General features: G+C 36.0%; 1 protein-coding gene across 1 annotated transcript in view; it reads right to left on the reverse strand.

The window, feature by feature from the left end:
- SPON1 (spondin 1, extracellular matrix protein) overlaps positions 1 to 18,187 on the reverse strand; it is a 195,533-nt gene that overhangs the window by 135,654 nt on the left and 41,692 nt on the right. The window lies entirely within an intron of this gene.

Raw genomic sequence — 18,187 nt, forward strand, 5'->3', positions numbered from 1 at the left:
TTTATGGGACGGGAAAGAGCCAGTTGCTTTCCCCTGCATATTAATATAGTTAAGCAGATCTTTAATTGACTTGTTTCTCTCTTTGACTGTCAACATACCATGGAATAAAAAAGAGAAAGGAAACAAATATGACTCCAAAAATCTGGGGTTTTTTTTCCCCATTTTCTTCAAAGTGATATTTCTGGATTTGTGTTAAAGCTTTTCCATCACTAAACTGAGGAGCAAAACTGTATGTTACAGGCATATATACACTTAGCAGCATTTCGTTTTATTTAAAAAAATAAAAACTCTTTAAAGTGTTACTTGTTTCTGTTTTGCAGTTCTCTCAACAAAATCAAGGAATATCTAATAGCTCCTGAAATAGTTGTTTTGGCAATACTGCAACACTACTCTGGAATGTTGTAGGTTGGATACAAGCACGTGAGAGTCGCTGTCCTGCCTCAGTTTGGTCAGACCACATCTGAGCACAAGGGGAGTGAGACCTGCCCTGAAAGGCTGCCCTGAATAAGAAGGTCCCTCTCCAGCACGGTTCCACAATGACTGTACCATTCTGCTGTGAAAAGCTCTACCAAAGTCACATAATTTGCATTTGGGATATTAACAAACAGGAAATGTCATAAACCATGAAAATTCAGAGCAGCCTTGGGAATGCTCCAAGCCATACCAGAAACAGAGTTGGTTTGGACATTTTTCTTTCTTTCTTCCACAGAAACAGCTTTAGAACATTTTCCTTACTCTTTTTGTCAAATCCTAGCACCAACAGAAATACTCTTATTTTAAATTGCCTCTGTGGGTGTAATGATGTGACAAAAGAAGAAAGGAAGAGGATCTATAAGAATTGTTCCTAAGACATTTTCTAAGCTTACATCAAAACCATTAAGCACAATATTAGAGTTGCATTTTAATAAAACAGGTTTTGCCAGAGCTGGTGAGGATATCCTAAGTTTCACCCGGATATTGAGAAATAATCATAAACTACTGGATTGCAGATAAGAAGCTTTTTCTGCTCTGTATTACTTATGAGTTAACCTTGTCTTGACCTTCCAGCCATCAAAATTATTTTCTTTATTTATTCCATGCCTTACTGATTTAATTACATTATTGTAAGTTGTTTCCCACCCCAGAAAGCTACTAAGATTAATTATACTTAATAGAATGTTCAGTTTGTCTGCCTTTTTGGTTTTGTTGTCTTTTGGAGAGAAAGAATTTCTAAATGTACCATTTACCTTTGCACTAGAAAGCGCTAAGGTAAAAAAAAAAAACCCACCACGTATTTACATCTACTGTAATTTTGTTGGTGCTAGTGGATTTTGCAATTCTAATGCATTATTTAGGACGTTCTCATTTTCTTTCCTTCTGTGTTGTCCTAGAAAAAAACCCCAACCCTATCTTTCTGTCAAGTACTTACAAGGTCAGGAAAATCCCAGAAGTTTACCAACAGCATTTACTTTCCGTTCTAATATTTACAAGATTCGTATTAAAAATAAATTGAAATTCCTCTGAAAGCATGTACAAACCTTTAGTCATTACATGCCCAGCAATTTTTACACTGGTAGGGTATTTGACAACTACATTCTTCAAAATAATTTTCAACCAGGAAACTGCTCAGTCTCACTGAAGAAAAAGCTCCATCTACACCAGAATCTAATTTTGTCATCAGCCATCATTGACAAGAGTCAGCGCTATTAAAAACTTGCATGAAATAATGTCTTTCTTGATGCCTAACTTAGGAGCTAACACAGATGGTGTATTTTTTGTTGTTGTTTTGTTGGGTTTGTTCATTTGTTTGTTTTTAAAATATGTTGTTAACCAACCAGCAAACCAACCAGACTTGATATTTGATGTTTGATAAAACACAGTAATATTAATGTAAGGTTTATCAATGTTGCCATAATTCAACATTTACATCCCTGCACAGGACGAGTGCCTTTTCTCTAATAGATTAGTCAGATGAAAAACAATAAAGGCTGCGCAATTCTGAAAAATTTAGTGCATACATATATGCCAGAATATCCTTCTTCAGTTTTATTTTTCAACATTTCACCCATACTGTCAGAAAATATAATTGAGAGAAAACCCACAGCAAGAGCAAAGTAATCTAAACTTGTCTTACAAATTTGCTCTAGCTTCAAAATCCTTTTGGGTATCCTTCATATCATGCTCAGGTCTACCATCACACGAACACATGGGAGCTCACTGACTTCAGGACTGATTTGGCCATCATATATAATACAACAAAAAGCTCTAAGGGAAAACACAATTATATATGCTGCTATCTTGTATTTGTCCTCAGAAAATCTCTCTGTTCTTTGCTTGAATGCCCACAAGACATAAATATTAAATCTAAAATCTTCAGGATAAAAACTCATACCGACAAAATCATTTCTGACATGTACGATACACCTATTACTTGCGAAAAAAAACAACCTCAAACCCACCAAAGGCAAAAAAAGATGAAAGAATGAGTTTGTCCAGGACTCTTGAGAAAATTTCACATTGCTTAAAGCCCATTGCTATTTGTGGGCTGTATCTTCACCAAGTATTTCACTAGCCACCATTTTTTTGTAGCAAGTACCATCTCCTTGAATTTCAAAACCAAGCATTATAAATTATACTGTAAAGAAAAGTCAGAAAAGATTGGATAGGACCATTGGAGGATATATTTGGTTTTTTATTCTAAGTACTGTTTTTGTATAGTAGACGGAAACAATCTATCAAAGGTGCGAGTACAGCTTTTATCAAACTAATGAGCCCTAAATCATGCTACTTGGTAGCAATATTCATTGAGCTAACTTGTGATAAGATCTGATGTGAAGCACTTGTGTATTAACTAACAAATCCTAAAATCAAACTGAAAAATAAAAAATAAACACCCCCCCCATCCCCAAATAAAACTTACCAAGCATTGTTTTATTTCTGCTTAAATGGCCTGTGCAACCTCTACAACACTCAACCACTTGCACAGGGAACCCAAAGACTTGATTCCTCTGGATGTTGAAGAGAAGCAAGAAAATAATGAGCAGAAAATAAACCACATGTGCAAAGGTCACATTTCAAACCCTCCCACATGTGTTACTCTTCACCAGTCCTCAAGTTCCTTGCTGTCATGACTTGACCTCTGTTAATTTTGCCATTATCGCACAGCAAGTATGGACAGCTGTGCCAGTAAAAGGCATATTTGCCCTTTTAAAATATTGCTTTTAATCTTTACATCCTACACATATTCCCCTCCCTCCCCTTATTGTATTAAAAAAGCAAAATAAGTAAAAGTTGAACATCAGCATGAATGCCCAATAAATGAAACTTGAAAAAAATCCCCAAAACTTCAGAAAAAATGTTCTGAATCTTTAATATTCTTAGGGGATTCATGAAGGAACTAAAAGAATTTGTAAATAAAACCAAAAATATTATCAGAACTGTCATTCTGGAGGTATTGTTTTGGAAGAGGTGTCAACTAGCAATATATTGAAGTTATATCTTAATGGGTAAGTTATTTGCTTGTACAGACAAAAATTGTATGTCAAGAACAACATCCTAACCAGGTACACCCACTTGTAAAATACTGATTACTGAGCATTCATTAGCAGGAATCCAAATTGGAATAAATTATTTGATGTTTTCAAATCCAGAAAAATCTTCACCTCATTTCAGTCGACCAGAACCTAAAGGTTAAAGCATCACAATTAACAGAACAAATTAACACTCCCTGAAACTAAGCTAACTTGATTTGATATTAAAAAGCTTAATACCACTTCTTAAAAGACACCTTAATATTATTAATGTATTTGCCCAGGGAAGTTTAATTTTGATGCAGCACTTTTAGTAGATGATTTTAGTACTTGAGGTTAAGTCTGACACCACAAATCCCCTGGAAGTGGAACCATCAGAAAGAGAGACTTGCCATTTCCTTAGTGCAGCTGACACACATTTCAGCTTTCAAGAATAATGCCTGTAACAACTGAATCTCTTTTACCTGGGTGTTTCTAAGAGCTTTCACTGACAGCTGAGACTGCAGCCTACTGAACGTTCAGACAGCTAATGCCAGAAGACACTGGTTGTTTATGCTGAGAGGTATGAGTGCAGAGAAATGAAAGAAGAGAAAGGACCGATAAAGATAAAAGGGTTGAGATCTGTCACTTTTCCTCTTTCCTCATTCTGAAGGGACAGAATACGAGAAGGTGGCGCATTCAAACTGTATTTAAGAAATAGCTGAAAGACCACCCTGGCTCATGCAACACGTAATTATCAACAAATGATCAAATTAATCCATGAAATTATTCTACATCATTAGGGATAGATCACACAATTGTTTTGGTTGCAAAAATTAGTTGCAGTAAGGATTTGTAGCAAATATTGTTGCAAAACTTTGGTACGTAGATTTTGGGAGAATGCAATGGCATTTTTTGCTCTTCCTGCTTCTGTCCTAAAAATGCCAAATTCAATATAACCTTCTTGTGTCTGATTAGCTGCCACACCAGTAGCACTGGTAGCACTTTTGCTACAACGGATCAAAAAAACACCCTGGCCCCAGTAACCTTACATAAAAATATCAATACAGAAGCTGTGCTTTTCAGTCTACGTTTGGCAATGCTTAGCAGCTGCTTGGACAATACAAAAATTAAATATTCACATATACTGCCCCTATCATGATGCAAATAAGATATCTCCTTTAAAGTATACTCTGCCAGGATCATTGACAGGAAGCACAGAGCTTCCAATACTTCTATTGCTCTGCGGACATTAGCAAACCACAGATAAGCCTCAGAAACTCTCAGTAACCTTATCTCTTTATTGTGCCTTAATCAATATGGGAACAGAAGGTAAATGCCCAATCATTTACAAACAACACCTACACATGGGATTGAGGAAAAATGTGAAGGATTTCAATAGAAAAATACAGCGCAAATCACCTTTGGTTCACCAGTGGAATTTCAAAGTATATTGATGAAAATGGTGCCCAGGGCATGCATGCCCTGAACCTGAATGGGACCACACACGAGGAACACTCTACACAGGTCAGCCCAGCAAATAGACCACAGTAAAGCTTGAAGTTTAAAGACAACAAAAGGCTGGGTCTGTTTCGACTTTACCTGATTGAGATTGTTGTGTGAAGGGACCACGATATTGGATAGACTAGGTTGGAAGAAGGTAAAGGCCGGGTGACAGAGCTATTTTTGAATAAGGATTGGTACAGAAGAGATTTCTATGCACAGGAATTGCCATGGGGATCAGTTGTGAATTAGGCATCTAAAGGCTCAAAGGAATAAGAATCAGGAAGCTGAAGAGGTTGATAAGGTAGCGTCAGCATCTAAAGCAGCAGACGACCTGGGACAGATGAAGTAAACACTAATGGCTGTTACTCAAACACAGCAGAAATGAAAGGACCAAGAAAGTAAATGGAGAAAGAACTGTTAAAGACACTACAGGAAAATAAGAAAAATACTCTTAGGGTTAAGGAAATAGCAATGTTGAAAGGTACTGAAACAGGTGTTAGGAAATGGATCAAAAATTGTCCGAGATATGCATAGGAAGGGCAAGAACAAAGTCTAGTCATATCTCTTTGCTGCAGCAGCAGGTTGTCAGACTGTGGATGTGATTACATACAGATATTCGCTCCCAAAAACAGGCTGGGGCAATGAAACTTCTTGGAAGTGACTGATTCCTTCTCAAGGTGGCTTGAAGCCTTTTCTCTGAAACATTCTAAAGCAGCAGGGAGAGGGGGAAAAAACTAACAGCATCAAGAAGCCTTTTGCATCTGTGGAGCTCCTGAAGTCTTGTTGACCCAGATAAAGGTCATCATTTCATGGAGGAAGTGATTACAACTATGCTTAAAGGATCAGGGATTAAGCAAAAGCTACACTGTCTGTATCTCCCCCTCAATCATCAGAACAAAGCACATGAATAGAACTATTAAAGAAGCCCTGTGAACAGTACTAACTAGTAATGGAAAGGATTAAGATGATAAATTACCCTTCATATTAGCAGCTTTGAGAAGCAGGCATAGACTGGAATCTGGCCTGACCAAGTTTTATTTGGAACAAAAGTGGAGTTAATTAGATTCTTAACTTCATTAGAAATTCCAAGAGGGAGATGTTTTAACGTGGGTAATTGAGATACACCAAGTGCGATTAGAGATCCAAGAGGAAATACAGCAAGGGATCAGACATTGTAGAGACAAGCAGTGGATGTGAATCAATAATGTTTTTGAGATTGACGCCCCAAGTCATGCAATTTAAACTTTTCCAATAGTTGGTTTAGATTTTGAAACTGAGGCAAGGAGGAAAACAAATCTCCTGATCTTCAAGACAAAAAACACACGGTATACCTATCTGACTGTTTTTTATAGCAGGCGGTCATTTGCACCCACCAAACATTTACACAGAAAAAGAGACAGAAAAAACACATGCTTAGAAAATTAAAAACGTAAGATTACCAGATACACTGATGTTATGGGGGTCTTCAAAACTTAGATTTGCCCTGCAATCTTATGCTGCTGTTGATTGTGAAATGACTGACTGACCTACTGAAATCAATTACCAACTTCAGTTTCACTTAATCAGAAGAGAATCGCGGCCTGAATTTCCTCTGATGCATAAGTAGCCACTGGAATAATGACAGCACTTAAAACTTCATTCTTGCTAAGCCAAGTGGCTCACTGATAAAGACGGTTCAGAAAACACATATCTGAGTATCTGTGAAATTTGTCTCCTCTTCATGAGTTCAGTTTTATTTTATTTACTTGCCTGAACATATTTCATACTTTGTGAGTAGAACTGTGTGGCAGAAATACAGGCTGCTACTATAAAACTGGCAAGAATGAAGAACTATTTGTGTTTCTTCACTATATTGAAGACAATGCTTTGTCCATGATTTATTCAGAGAAATAAGATGCCTGTTCATTAGTATTTGTTACTTACATTAACTCTGATAAAGATGATAATTTCTTCATGAACTACCATGAAATGGCGGTACCTCAATACATGGCATCACCTCGGCAGTGTGAAACATTTTTCTATTTTGTATACGAGTTCCTTATTTCATCATATATTTACTTCAGCAAACAACTGCAAGGCAACTGCAGCATGAGAGAGCACAACTTTTTTTTCTATGTACAGAACAAGCGTATATTCCTTTTTCAGAGAAATCTATGGGAAGAAACATTATGATACATAATTTATAGAACTTAAATGAGGTATTGGTACATATCAAGGGTATATCGCCAGGCTACATACACTGTCTGTGCAGTGACCGAGTGTCAAGTTCATTACCCTCCTAATGAACAGAGCCGATTTCTTCTCTAGACACAGGCCCCTAGGTCTGCAAGCCTATCCTTTCTGCAGCAAATGAAAACCAAGAAACCATTAAAGAAATCAAGTGTGCTTTCTGGTGCGTTGCGAGGCTTTAAGCTACACTCCGCCGGAGCAGTGAGCCGACTGAGCAACGAATCCATTTCTTCAGGAAAGCAGTGCAAAAAGCATTCAGACTGCTGCTCTTCAGATAGCAAAGATACTTAATGAATATCTAATGAAGTAGAATAGATAGAAAAAGTGGTACCTAATTACTGCAAGGAAAAGAAAGGAATGGCCCACCCAATTATTGGTTCAATATAGTATTTCAATCCTTTCACAAATCCCTTCAAAAAATTGTCAAACCAGATAAGTAGAAAGACATCAAGAATCAATTCCACAGTCAGTTTATACAAAGAACAATTCCTTTTCTAGGTGGTTTTTTCCTTTCATAATTTCTAAAGAATTGCAAAAATGCATGTAACTGGTGCTGTAAGGAAAGAAATCAGAATCAATTTTGTGGTACTTCATATGAAAAAAAAAAATCAAGATAAATACCGTGATCAGGTTCTGAGACCCTTATATAATATGTCACTCTTAGAAAGTCTCCAATTAACATATTTAAATCCACATGAGGATTTAAATACTATTCAATATAAGTAAGGATACCAGAATCTGATAGTTTCATAATTCAGCCATTTGCCTTTCATATTGAAATATAGCCGTGCTTGAAATTGTAACTGCAAAATATGCTATGAAGAGCTGTTCTAGATTTTTGTGGGCATGCGGACAGTTCAGCAAATATTGAACTCACCCTGCTTGAAAAATTTTGCTAATATAGATAATTTCATATAAAACAGCACACCCAGTATACCGTCTTAAAATTAACTGCAAATTTAGTTATATTCCGTCATAGAAATACATAGTCTTAAAATATCTGAACAAATTGTATTACAGAGGAGCAAATGACTAGTAAGATGTACTGTCTTTATGACTAATTTAAATTAGACGTTGTAACATCTAAGAATTGCCAAATTGTTGCAGGATCAAGACCATGCACTGCTAATTGCAACTCTCTTGTCTGGGTCTGTAGACGTTTTGAATAACAGAGGATCTTGCCAAGATATTCTAACAGCACATTTTATTAAAGCCTCCTGGTCACTGGGCACATACTGGACAAAGTCATTGGTTACTAAAATTAAAAATTAATCACATTATGTTACTTAGCTTTTTCATTATCTCAATACGTCATTACTGGACCCAATTTTCCCTTCACTTTTGTTGGTATGAAACGAGAATACTATTATACTACAGTAAACAACATTATGTTTGTGTGACAGTGGGCCCACTAGTGCCCTCGTTTTCATATAGAGATAAAAATCTCTTTAGCTGTAAACTGTAGAAATAGTATGACATTTTGATTCATAAATAAAATATGTATTTTAAATATGTAGCATGCAACATTAAAATAATGCCTTAAGTTCCTGACATTAGACAAAACACTTCCTTAACATGAGTTACCATGCATTGAGAAAGCCTAATCTCAGTTGATACAGTTATAAAAAAACAGATTTAAAACATTCAGTAATAAAAACTGAAAACACTTTTGATGTCATCAGTAGTGACTCTTTGTGTTTTGAAAGGAAATCAAATTATGACTATTATGATTATTTCTATTCCTTTCCTCTTTTTGTTTCCCCTCAAAAATTGACAATGGCATTGAAGTCAAATTAAACATCTGTTTGTAAAATAAACTGGAGTGCTACTGACAGCTGCTGCTGAATGGCAAATGTTCTACAGCTGTCGGGCTCCTAAATTAACCATGATTTTAATTTACAAACAGCAAACAACAAGAAAATTATGGAGTCTTTTTTTTTTTCATGCCTCTACTTGAAATTTATGAAAATACAGACTCTACTAGAGACTTAGCCAGAAAGAAATCAGAGTTACTGTTTTATTTCCCCATTTACTGGCAGCAAAGGTCAGACAAAATCAGATTTCGGTGCAAGATACATCAGAGAACTTCCTTCCTTACATGTCTTAAATCCTTTTGCATTTCACCTCTAGGATGTATAAATAGATTTAATAATTCTTTGAGGATTTATCCTTCTCCAGCACAAATTTTGTCAATACAAAGTACTATTGAATAAAAATATTTTCTTGATTTTTCATACATATTTTTAGATTTGTAAATACACAGATACATCAAACTAACTAGCAGATTTTTTCAAAATTTTATTTGAAATGTTTACATAGTAATTACATCAGAATTAGACGGTAGGATTCTTTAGACACCAATGTTCATATGTTTAAAACGAATTTGGGTTTTCATATGCTTAGAACTCAGCTGGAACTCACTGAAGAGTTTCAGGTTCAGTTATGCATACATCAATATTTTCATTAATAACTGGAATGATGGAATAGAGAACAAGTTACTGACTGCAGACAGTATCAAGCTGCAGTCGCTTAAAATGCAAAATAGTTCATAAATCTGAGGAATTCTGAAAAATAACGTTAAACACAAAGTCCTAGTTTTAGGTAAGAGTAATTACTTGCACAAAGACAGAAAGGAAAAAGGCACTAGAGAAGTATTTGATAGAAAGACGAAGGAAGTCTAGTGGATCAGAAGTTGAACACAAGTTAATGTTACTCCCTTAAGAAAAACAGCCAACACTACAGTGGAAGCCCTTTCTCTAAGACCATGTATAGTCACATAAAGCATCTGTAGGATTACAATGCCCAGTTTTGGGTACCACAATTCAAGGATATGGATCATTTGGAGAAAGTTCAGACAAGACTAATGAGAACAGATATCTAGAAGGGGGAAAAGATTGAAGGAGACGGGGTTGAGCAGCCTAGAGAAAAGAAGACTGAAGGAAGGCATGGGTTGAAAATAGGGTTACAGCACCTGAGAGTAAGGGGCATCAGAGGAATCACTTTAGCAAAACAGTGGAAATGACAGGTAAGTGTTGGCACCACTTCCTTATGGGGACTGCCAAGGCTCCACCTTTAAGAGGTAGATGGGAGCAACTCAATCGTAGTTCATCCTATTGTCATGCTGTTGTCAGAAAGTAAAAGGCTTCACTAAAAAGTCCCTTCTAACATCATTTGCTATGGCTTCCCTATTCATCTTCAAGTTTGGGATAAGAAAGTAGAACTACTAGAAAGCACTATACCTGACTTGCTACTTCATATGATTTTTCCAAGTGCACAATTTAAACATGCAGTAAGTATCCTTAGAACTGTGTTGAGAATCTAGAAGGACCAAGAAGTTTGGCGTGTATAATTGTTAAGAAATAAAAATGGAAGTTCTATATACCCCATATACCTTTGCTGAGTACTAAATGAGAATACAGTTGACTTGTGATCAGTTCTGTGTTTGAGTTCATGTCAACTGTTAACCTTAACGATTAATCTTAATTATAGAATTTCCCTGGCAAGTCTGGTGAAAACACAGCGATGATCAAAAAGAGAAGTGATATCAGTGTCTTCTCATGAAGACTGTTGTACTTTCCAATGCTTGCATTCCTACCCCACTGCACTTCAAAGGACACAGTTTTTTATTTTTTGTAAACCAGGTTGTTTTACAAAAATACAACTATTTGTGCAAAATAATGACAACATGGACCAATGACAGTAATTGAACGTTACTTCCATTTACCACAAAATGTGCCGTAACACTGATTTATTTTTTTTAATATGAAATTATTTTACACATTTTCAAGGTACAGTGTGAAGCAGTTAAAAATGCTACCTTTCATAATAAAGCCATAACTATATCCCCCCACCACTAGAGGAAAGACCATCATCTTCCACTTACTCTTTCTTGTTTTCCCCCACAGTGTTTTTCTATTGCTTTGCACTCCTCAAGGAATAAACCCATCTTTCAGTAGCAAAACCACTAAGCTGCTTTGCAACACTACGCCTCTGCAAACAAAACAGCATATGAATTAATCTAGCTAGTTTTTATAGGATTACTATATTAATTGTGCTGTAAAAAAAGATTATTTAGAAGAACACAAAATTACAAGAAAACCCATTTACAACACTTTCCAAATTCATGTGCTCCCATTGCGAAGTTAAAGAAATACTAAATCTGTGAGAAAATGAAAGCGAAATTAGTTTTTGTTTTAAATGCAGACGTGTTTAGTCAGTAGATCCAGGGGGCTGCTACTGTATATATTAAAATCCAAACATGCATTTTTACAATCTAATATTAGAGCCGCTGTACATATAGAAGCTGTACAGAAATGCAGAGGGTTAGTCTTCCTTCCTAATACAGGTAAACTCTCTGTGGCTGTAAATTAACAAATTAAATATAGGGCTCTAAGTTAGTTACATTGCAAAGTCCTATTTGTTTTGTGAAAAAAAAAAAAAAAACACTGGATGAAGAAAACATTTAAATTATGTTTAAGGAATTAGAACAGTGCAATACTAACATATAATATTTTCTATCTTGCAGTGTTTTATAAAGTCACTGACGTCTAGTTGTTTTTGAGAAAACAGGCATTGAAAAATGAGTTGAGCTGCATGTGATAACCCAGTGTGAAAGATGGGAATGGACCCAAATCTACCCACTTCCAATCTATGTCCCTCACCATTAAAGCTGTGCATATTTCTGTTACATCAACTCCTAAAAGTGAAGAACCAGGAAAAATGAAAGCACGTCAAAAGAATTGTGTATTGAAAATTAGTACATTTTCTAAACATCAAATATTGCATTTGTTCTAAGGACTGTTAGGATGAATAGGGGTATATTAGCTTGCTATATTAATTTGTAGCAATACATAAAGTCTCTACATAAAATATTTTATTTAAGCTATGCACAAAGAAATATAAAGTTATACTGCTATACTGAAGTTCAGAAGATACTGCTGTTGTGTGGTAGTTAACTAGAAGATACAGGTTTATTTTTTTTAAATATTAATACAGGAATTTTGATCATTTCATGCAGAAGAGTCATTAATTCTACTGGGAAAAACCAATATAGCTATTTATAATATGAGAACTGTTATCTTCTATTATTCCATAAACTGTGTATAATTGTTACTGAAAGCTCTTTCTAGGCAAGGAAGGCAGATTGTTCTCTATTTTTCCTTGGCCATTATATTTAGTCATAACAGAAAGTTTTCAGTAAATGCTTTATAACTGTGCTCCATTGCTCCAGTATTAGTACTCTATTAATAAACAGGCAGGTAAAATTGTTGACATGTAAGTATCTGGACAAATGCATGAGAAGACTGAAAGGATAAATGGAAAAGCCTGAATAACAAGCTTAATATCCAATTCAAAGAAGCTGGGTGGGGGTGGGGTGGGGTGTAGGGTTGTTTGGTTTTATACTTTGGATATTTAAAGGCATGAACTCCTTCTAGCTCTTCAACTACATACCAGTAGCTCATCTGCTACAAACCAATGCATCTGACTGATGCAGACCCACTCTGTAGCTCATTGACAGCTGGAACTTCTTTCTGGTAGGAGTAGATCTGTGCAACTTGTTTTTGTGATAGAGAATCATAATACCAACACTTTTAATAAGAGACATTAATTCTGAAATGCATTTCATTCTGATCATTTCAATTCAGTATTTCTGATAAACGTTTTTCTTAATGCAGTGTTACTCGGCCATATATTAATTTACCCACCCCAGAGCTGCTCTTGTGTTTTGTGGGGTTTGTTATCCAGATGCCTTGTGCTCTGTTTCTGGCCCAAGGACTCCCTGGTTGGATCTCATGAGTTTTGAGTGTACAGAAGAGATTTGGCTGCATATCAAGACAGTTTCAGTATGTATATGCACTTAAGAACTCACGGGGTTTTGTGACATTTGGTTCTTCTTTCAGTCTTTCCAACATCACATTTCAGTGTAGTGTTTACTCAGAGTGAGATGCCAAGTGACCCGAATGAATATAATGCTTGAAGTCACAAGAAAGCAAAAAGTACATGTTCAAAAAGCTCTAGGTTGGAGCTCATTTGCCCTCAGAGCTTTGAAGGCTCAAGAGCAAGAGGACTGCCAGAATCCACACGGAGGGGGGAAGCTGAGTATTATACCCAAGGCGTAGACTTATGGATTAGTATTGAAGTTGTCCTCATGAGTATGGTAGCTTTGCTACAATAGCACAACTACCTAAAAGATTTTGTCAATATACTTGATATACTAAATATGTCATAGTTTTTATTTGGAAGACTGCAATCCTTTAAAACTCCTCTAGTCTCTTTTGACTACATAAAAATAAAAACCAGTGTAATTAAAAACATGAATATAATTGCATATGCAGAAAAACAATAAGTTCCACACTTTTCAAAAATTGGAGATCACTCAGAAAATGTTTACAGAAGCAAACATCAGAGACATTATGACAAATACAGTGGATTTCTGCAAGTGGTAATGGTAATATACACTGTTTACAGATACCAGATTTTAATCTGTTGGTTGTTTAAGCATGATATGTATAGCAGAAATAAATAATTTGTCAGCAAGAACGTTTGTTACATTGACCATACAAGTCACATCCATTGCCTGAGAACTCAATTATTCCATCAGCCAATCGGAGAACTGTGGTTTCTTTTCTAAATGGTAAATTGAATATAACTTATCTGCATGTGGCCATCATTTACTACATTAACAATTAATCTCAGACTCAGTGAAAATCACCAAATGCTAGAGGAAAAGATAATTACCATCTAGCAATACTTGACTCTTCATGAGATCTACACCAGCTGACAGATTTAATCAATTTGGATATTAATAAGATTCTCCCTACCATGAAATTTGAATATGTGACAAGCTAAGACAATTTACAAAGTTTTCTTCACTCTTGTTTTATATTACAGGATTCTAAGAGTACTTGCAGAAAAATATTCTGTTCTGTATTTTCCGTCAGTTACACAGGCCAGACCCTTTACCTATCGGTTCAGTACCGTACTGAACTGAGACCCTTTTTCTTGAGGAATACAGCTAGACAGTCAAATCTAGAAATCTGGGCTAAAAGTGGCCTAAAAGAGGTAATTCTCTATCACTCGTAAGAAACTTTTAATAAAGATTTAGTCCCTTTTTTTTTGCCAGTGGGGTAAGTCACTAATTGAAATCTGTATTTGAAACTTTCCTTGCTAAACTAGATAAATCTCCATTAGCTTTTTTGGGTTTTTACAGAATTAAGCACAGTGTCTGAATATTAGCTGTCAGATATAAAAATGAAAAAACGCACATGTGTTGTTCAACTTCTGCTGAAAAGCAGAACAGCATGACCATCTACATGCAGGAAAAAGTTTTAAAAAAATTTTAAAAAATTTCAGTCTTACACAAAATATAAAAACAGATTGGCTAAGTCAGAGTTCAAACCCCTAAAAAATTCTCCACTTCCATGTGATAATATAAATACCACCGGTGTCTGCCACTGCTCAATTGTCTATATGATAATTAGTTTTGACATAACTTGCACATAGCAGAAATATTTATAAATATCTCTCAAGAAGGTTTTAACAGTATGTTTGCAAAGATGCTAGAAAGCAAATGCATTCTGAAGAGCCCAGAAATCTAGTAAATAAGTATTAGAACACAAACTTTTATCAGAAGACGGAGGAAATTACCTGGTCCTCCCAAATTGCCACATGGCACCTTAGTGTCCCATCAATTACCAGGAAAAAGGGAAAGTAAATAGGGACAGAAAGACTAAACGTTGCATTGTGAACATGAAAACAAGTAGCCTGCACACAGCATGACAGCTTAGAATGGTCCAGATAGATATCTTTAACCACAGAAGCAAGACAGACATTGCTGTAAGCACTTTCCTGCTTGTGCTGGTATGTGGGTAGCTTCTGAAGCTAGCACAGATGCTAGGGCAGCCAAGTGAAGCCTTATTGCTAAGATTCAAATGCATTCTGTTCACTTATCTTTCTATAACAACATTGTTCCACATAGCAAAACTTTCTATTCAAGCACCTAGTGCCGAGATGAGGCTGACTACACAACTTGACAGCTGACAACACATTCCATTCCCATTAGATTATCCTAAAAATCAAGGTGCTTAAAATTGTCTTACAGTGTCTGGGGCCGTCCCCATAGTGATATGTTGTTTCTCCATTTCATCCATCTGCAGAAATCATTTTAAGAGCTGGTATGCCAGAGTCTGTGTACCTTCCTAGAACTGGATTTAGCTGCCCAGTGTTTCTAGCATATATCTGGTAAGTGGAAAGAGGGCTTAAATCTTGAGGGTGTCTCAGGCAGTGTAACATCTAAGCAAAGTCTTCTGTCTGGTGTCTTCACAGACTCAAGCATGGGCTTAAGCATTTGGACAAATAGAGCCTCAGTATTGTTTGCATCCCAGAAGTATATTCAGTACACTGGCAGTTTCAATAAAGAGACTGGAAGGATTTGAATCTTTAGGCTATTTCACTGTCATCACTTAGTGGGAATGAAGAGGATAGGTGAATTGCTCTAAGCAATTACAGTGCAACATCATATGTTAATTCATTTCCCTCTTCCCCTCCCCTCGCCAATTCTAACTTTTCGCACAGAAAGAGCTGTTTTAGAAAGCAAAGTAGTGATAAGTTGAATTTAAATATATGTTTACTCCCCTAAATTTTGTATTTTGCAGTCACACAGAAAGCTAGCATTACACATGTATGTGTGCATGCGAAAAGATTTAGCATCCTTTACTGAACCCTGGAAATATGGATTACCATTTGTCTGTGTCATTTTATGTTTGTAGCAACCGAACTGATCTCATGCACTATGCCTAGAAAGCACTGAGAAGACTACTAGCCAAATGCTAGTGTTTCTATCAAAAGTATCAGACTTCACAAACCACACCAAAAAAAAAAAAAAACCCCAACAGTTCCCAAACCTCAGTACTAGTCCAATGAAAGGTTCGTGGAAGTCTCTATACTTAATTACACCATTATAAATCTAAAAACCCCCAATATTTGGCACTAAAATGGTAATAAGTTTTTATGGATCAGCTATGTTTGACTTGTAACTACATTTAACTTTTCTATATACTGAAGTTAGTAGACCAGGACACAGTGAAAAGGAAGAAGTATATCCTTATGATTCAGAACAGGCTCCAAAATGCTGCTATTCTGTTTTGGAAATTCTAAAAGAAAATGACCAGATAGTGTCCAAGGACTGAAACAGATACCTATTGATAACAAAAAACTATTTGCACTCTGGCAAACACAGAAAACAGAAAAATATAGAGAGCTTTTGTGTCCTCTAAAGTTCAAGGTTTCAGAATTTTTCGATGATCAGTTTAGATTTAAATACTTATAATAATAACTGCTTTTAGACTTTTTATTATGTCATTAAAGCTCTCACAAATCACAGAATAATTTTGAAAATTGCACCCAACATTTCTATGCTGTTCTATTGAAGCTGACCATAAAGAAAGTTTACAAAGAATGCTGACTGTAAACTCTAATTCAGATGCGGTTAAAGCTTTACATACAAAAGAAAAAATGTAAATGTTGTTAATGCCAAAACCACATCAGTGATTGCTATGTATGGCGTCATGGAAGACTGCACCACAGTGCAAACAAATGCGACATTATGATGTTAATTTCTGGCATCAGCAACTGGTAATAATGGTGACTGTTTCATTCTTTCTTTGAACTGCCCTTGGGAATGGAGCAGTTACTTACCCTCTGAGGTCAATAAAGCAACCATCGAGAGCAAGCTTGTATTTTTCACATAATTTGTACTGGAAAGTACCTAAAAACTTCTTTTCACTTTCAACAGCCCATACATACCTAACACACCTACAACACACGGTAAATAGGTGGTCACAGCACCAAAAATTTTTCCTTTCCAAGTGAACTTCAATTCCTAAGACTTTCTTTTGGCTATCCCAAAGAGATTACAGTAACTGGTACCAGTCAGCTAATCTAACTCTATATTGGCACTTCATTGTTTTGTTGGCACTACTGATGGACATCCAGTAGTCTGAGAAGGTTCTACACCACTGATTTACTCTGTCCAGTCTTTTAGGCAGCAACAATTTTGTACTTTTGTGTGTATAACATCAGAACTGCGGTTCTGACTGTTTTACATTTTTGGAGTGTCTCTTCAGTTTCCTGCAATAATGTGAGTAGTTCACATTGTAAAAATCATAGTGTGTTGAATATCCAGCATGATTTGACCAGCAGAGACCAGAGAGAAGAAACATTTATCAAGTTTCCTGCAGTTGCTGGTACATACCTTTGCTGACAAGACAAGATGTTTAAATTTTAGTGAGAAAAGTATCTGTCTTGGTTCTTTTTTTTTTTTTTTTTGTAATGGTAATTCTATTTAGGACAGTAATGGGAAAAAAAAATCCATCAGCTTGTGCTGTTGCATATCATTATCGGATTAAAGTTTAAATCTTGTCTCTTTAAAAGGATGTATAAAACATCATCACCTTATTATTACAGTACTGAAGTAGTAAACACCTCAAACAATATTTGTTATGCAAGTAAGAGGGAGGCAGGGAAAAGCAAATAGCTTTACTGATAAACAGCTCAGTAACACTGAAAGAATCGTCGATTGCTTCTTGAAAAATTCCTTACATAAACTTTAACGCACAACCTGTCTGGCCATCCAGCAAGGAGCAAGCTTCACAGTTTTGCTGCAGTCCAATGTACATTTGTCTGTCTTGAGCTTAAGAAAAGACCGTAAGTGTATTCTTGAATCGCTTCAGTGCACATTAAAACAGATGATCTTAAACAAAATTATTTTACTGATATTGAGAGGCAGCAGGTAGAAGCGCACTGCCAAAGACTGGAGACTGTTCCACAGCCAGTGTCAGGGTTGAAGCTAGATCGCCCTCACAGATTCGGAAGAGGAGGGTGTTTATCTCTTGTGCCAATCAGCAAAAGAAGGAGGAAGTGAAGCACAGGGTGAGAGGAGAGCAGCCATGGACCAGAGTTTTGCT

Source organism: Charadrius vociferus, unplaced genomic scaffold (assembly GCF_000708025.1).
Source record: "Charadrius vociferus isolate BGI_N301 unplaced genomic scaffold, ASM70802v2 scaffold19, whole genome shotgun sequence".
Taxonomy (NCBI): Eukaryota; Metazoa; Chordata; class Aves; order Charadriiformes; family Charadriidae; genus Charadrius; species Charadrius vociferus.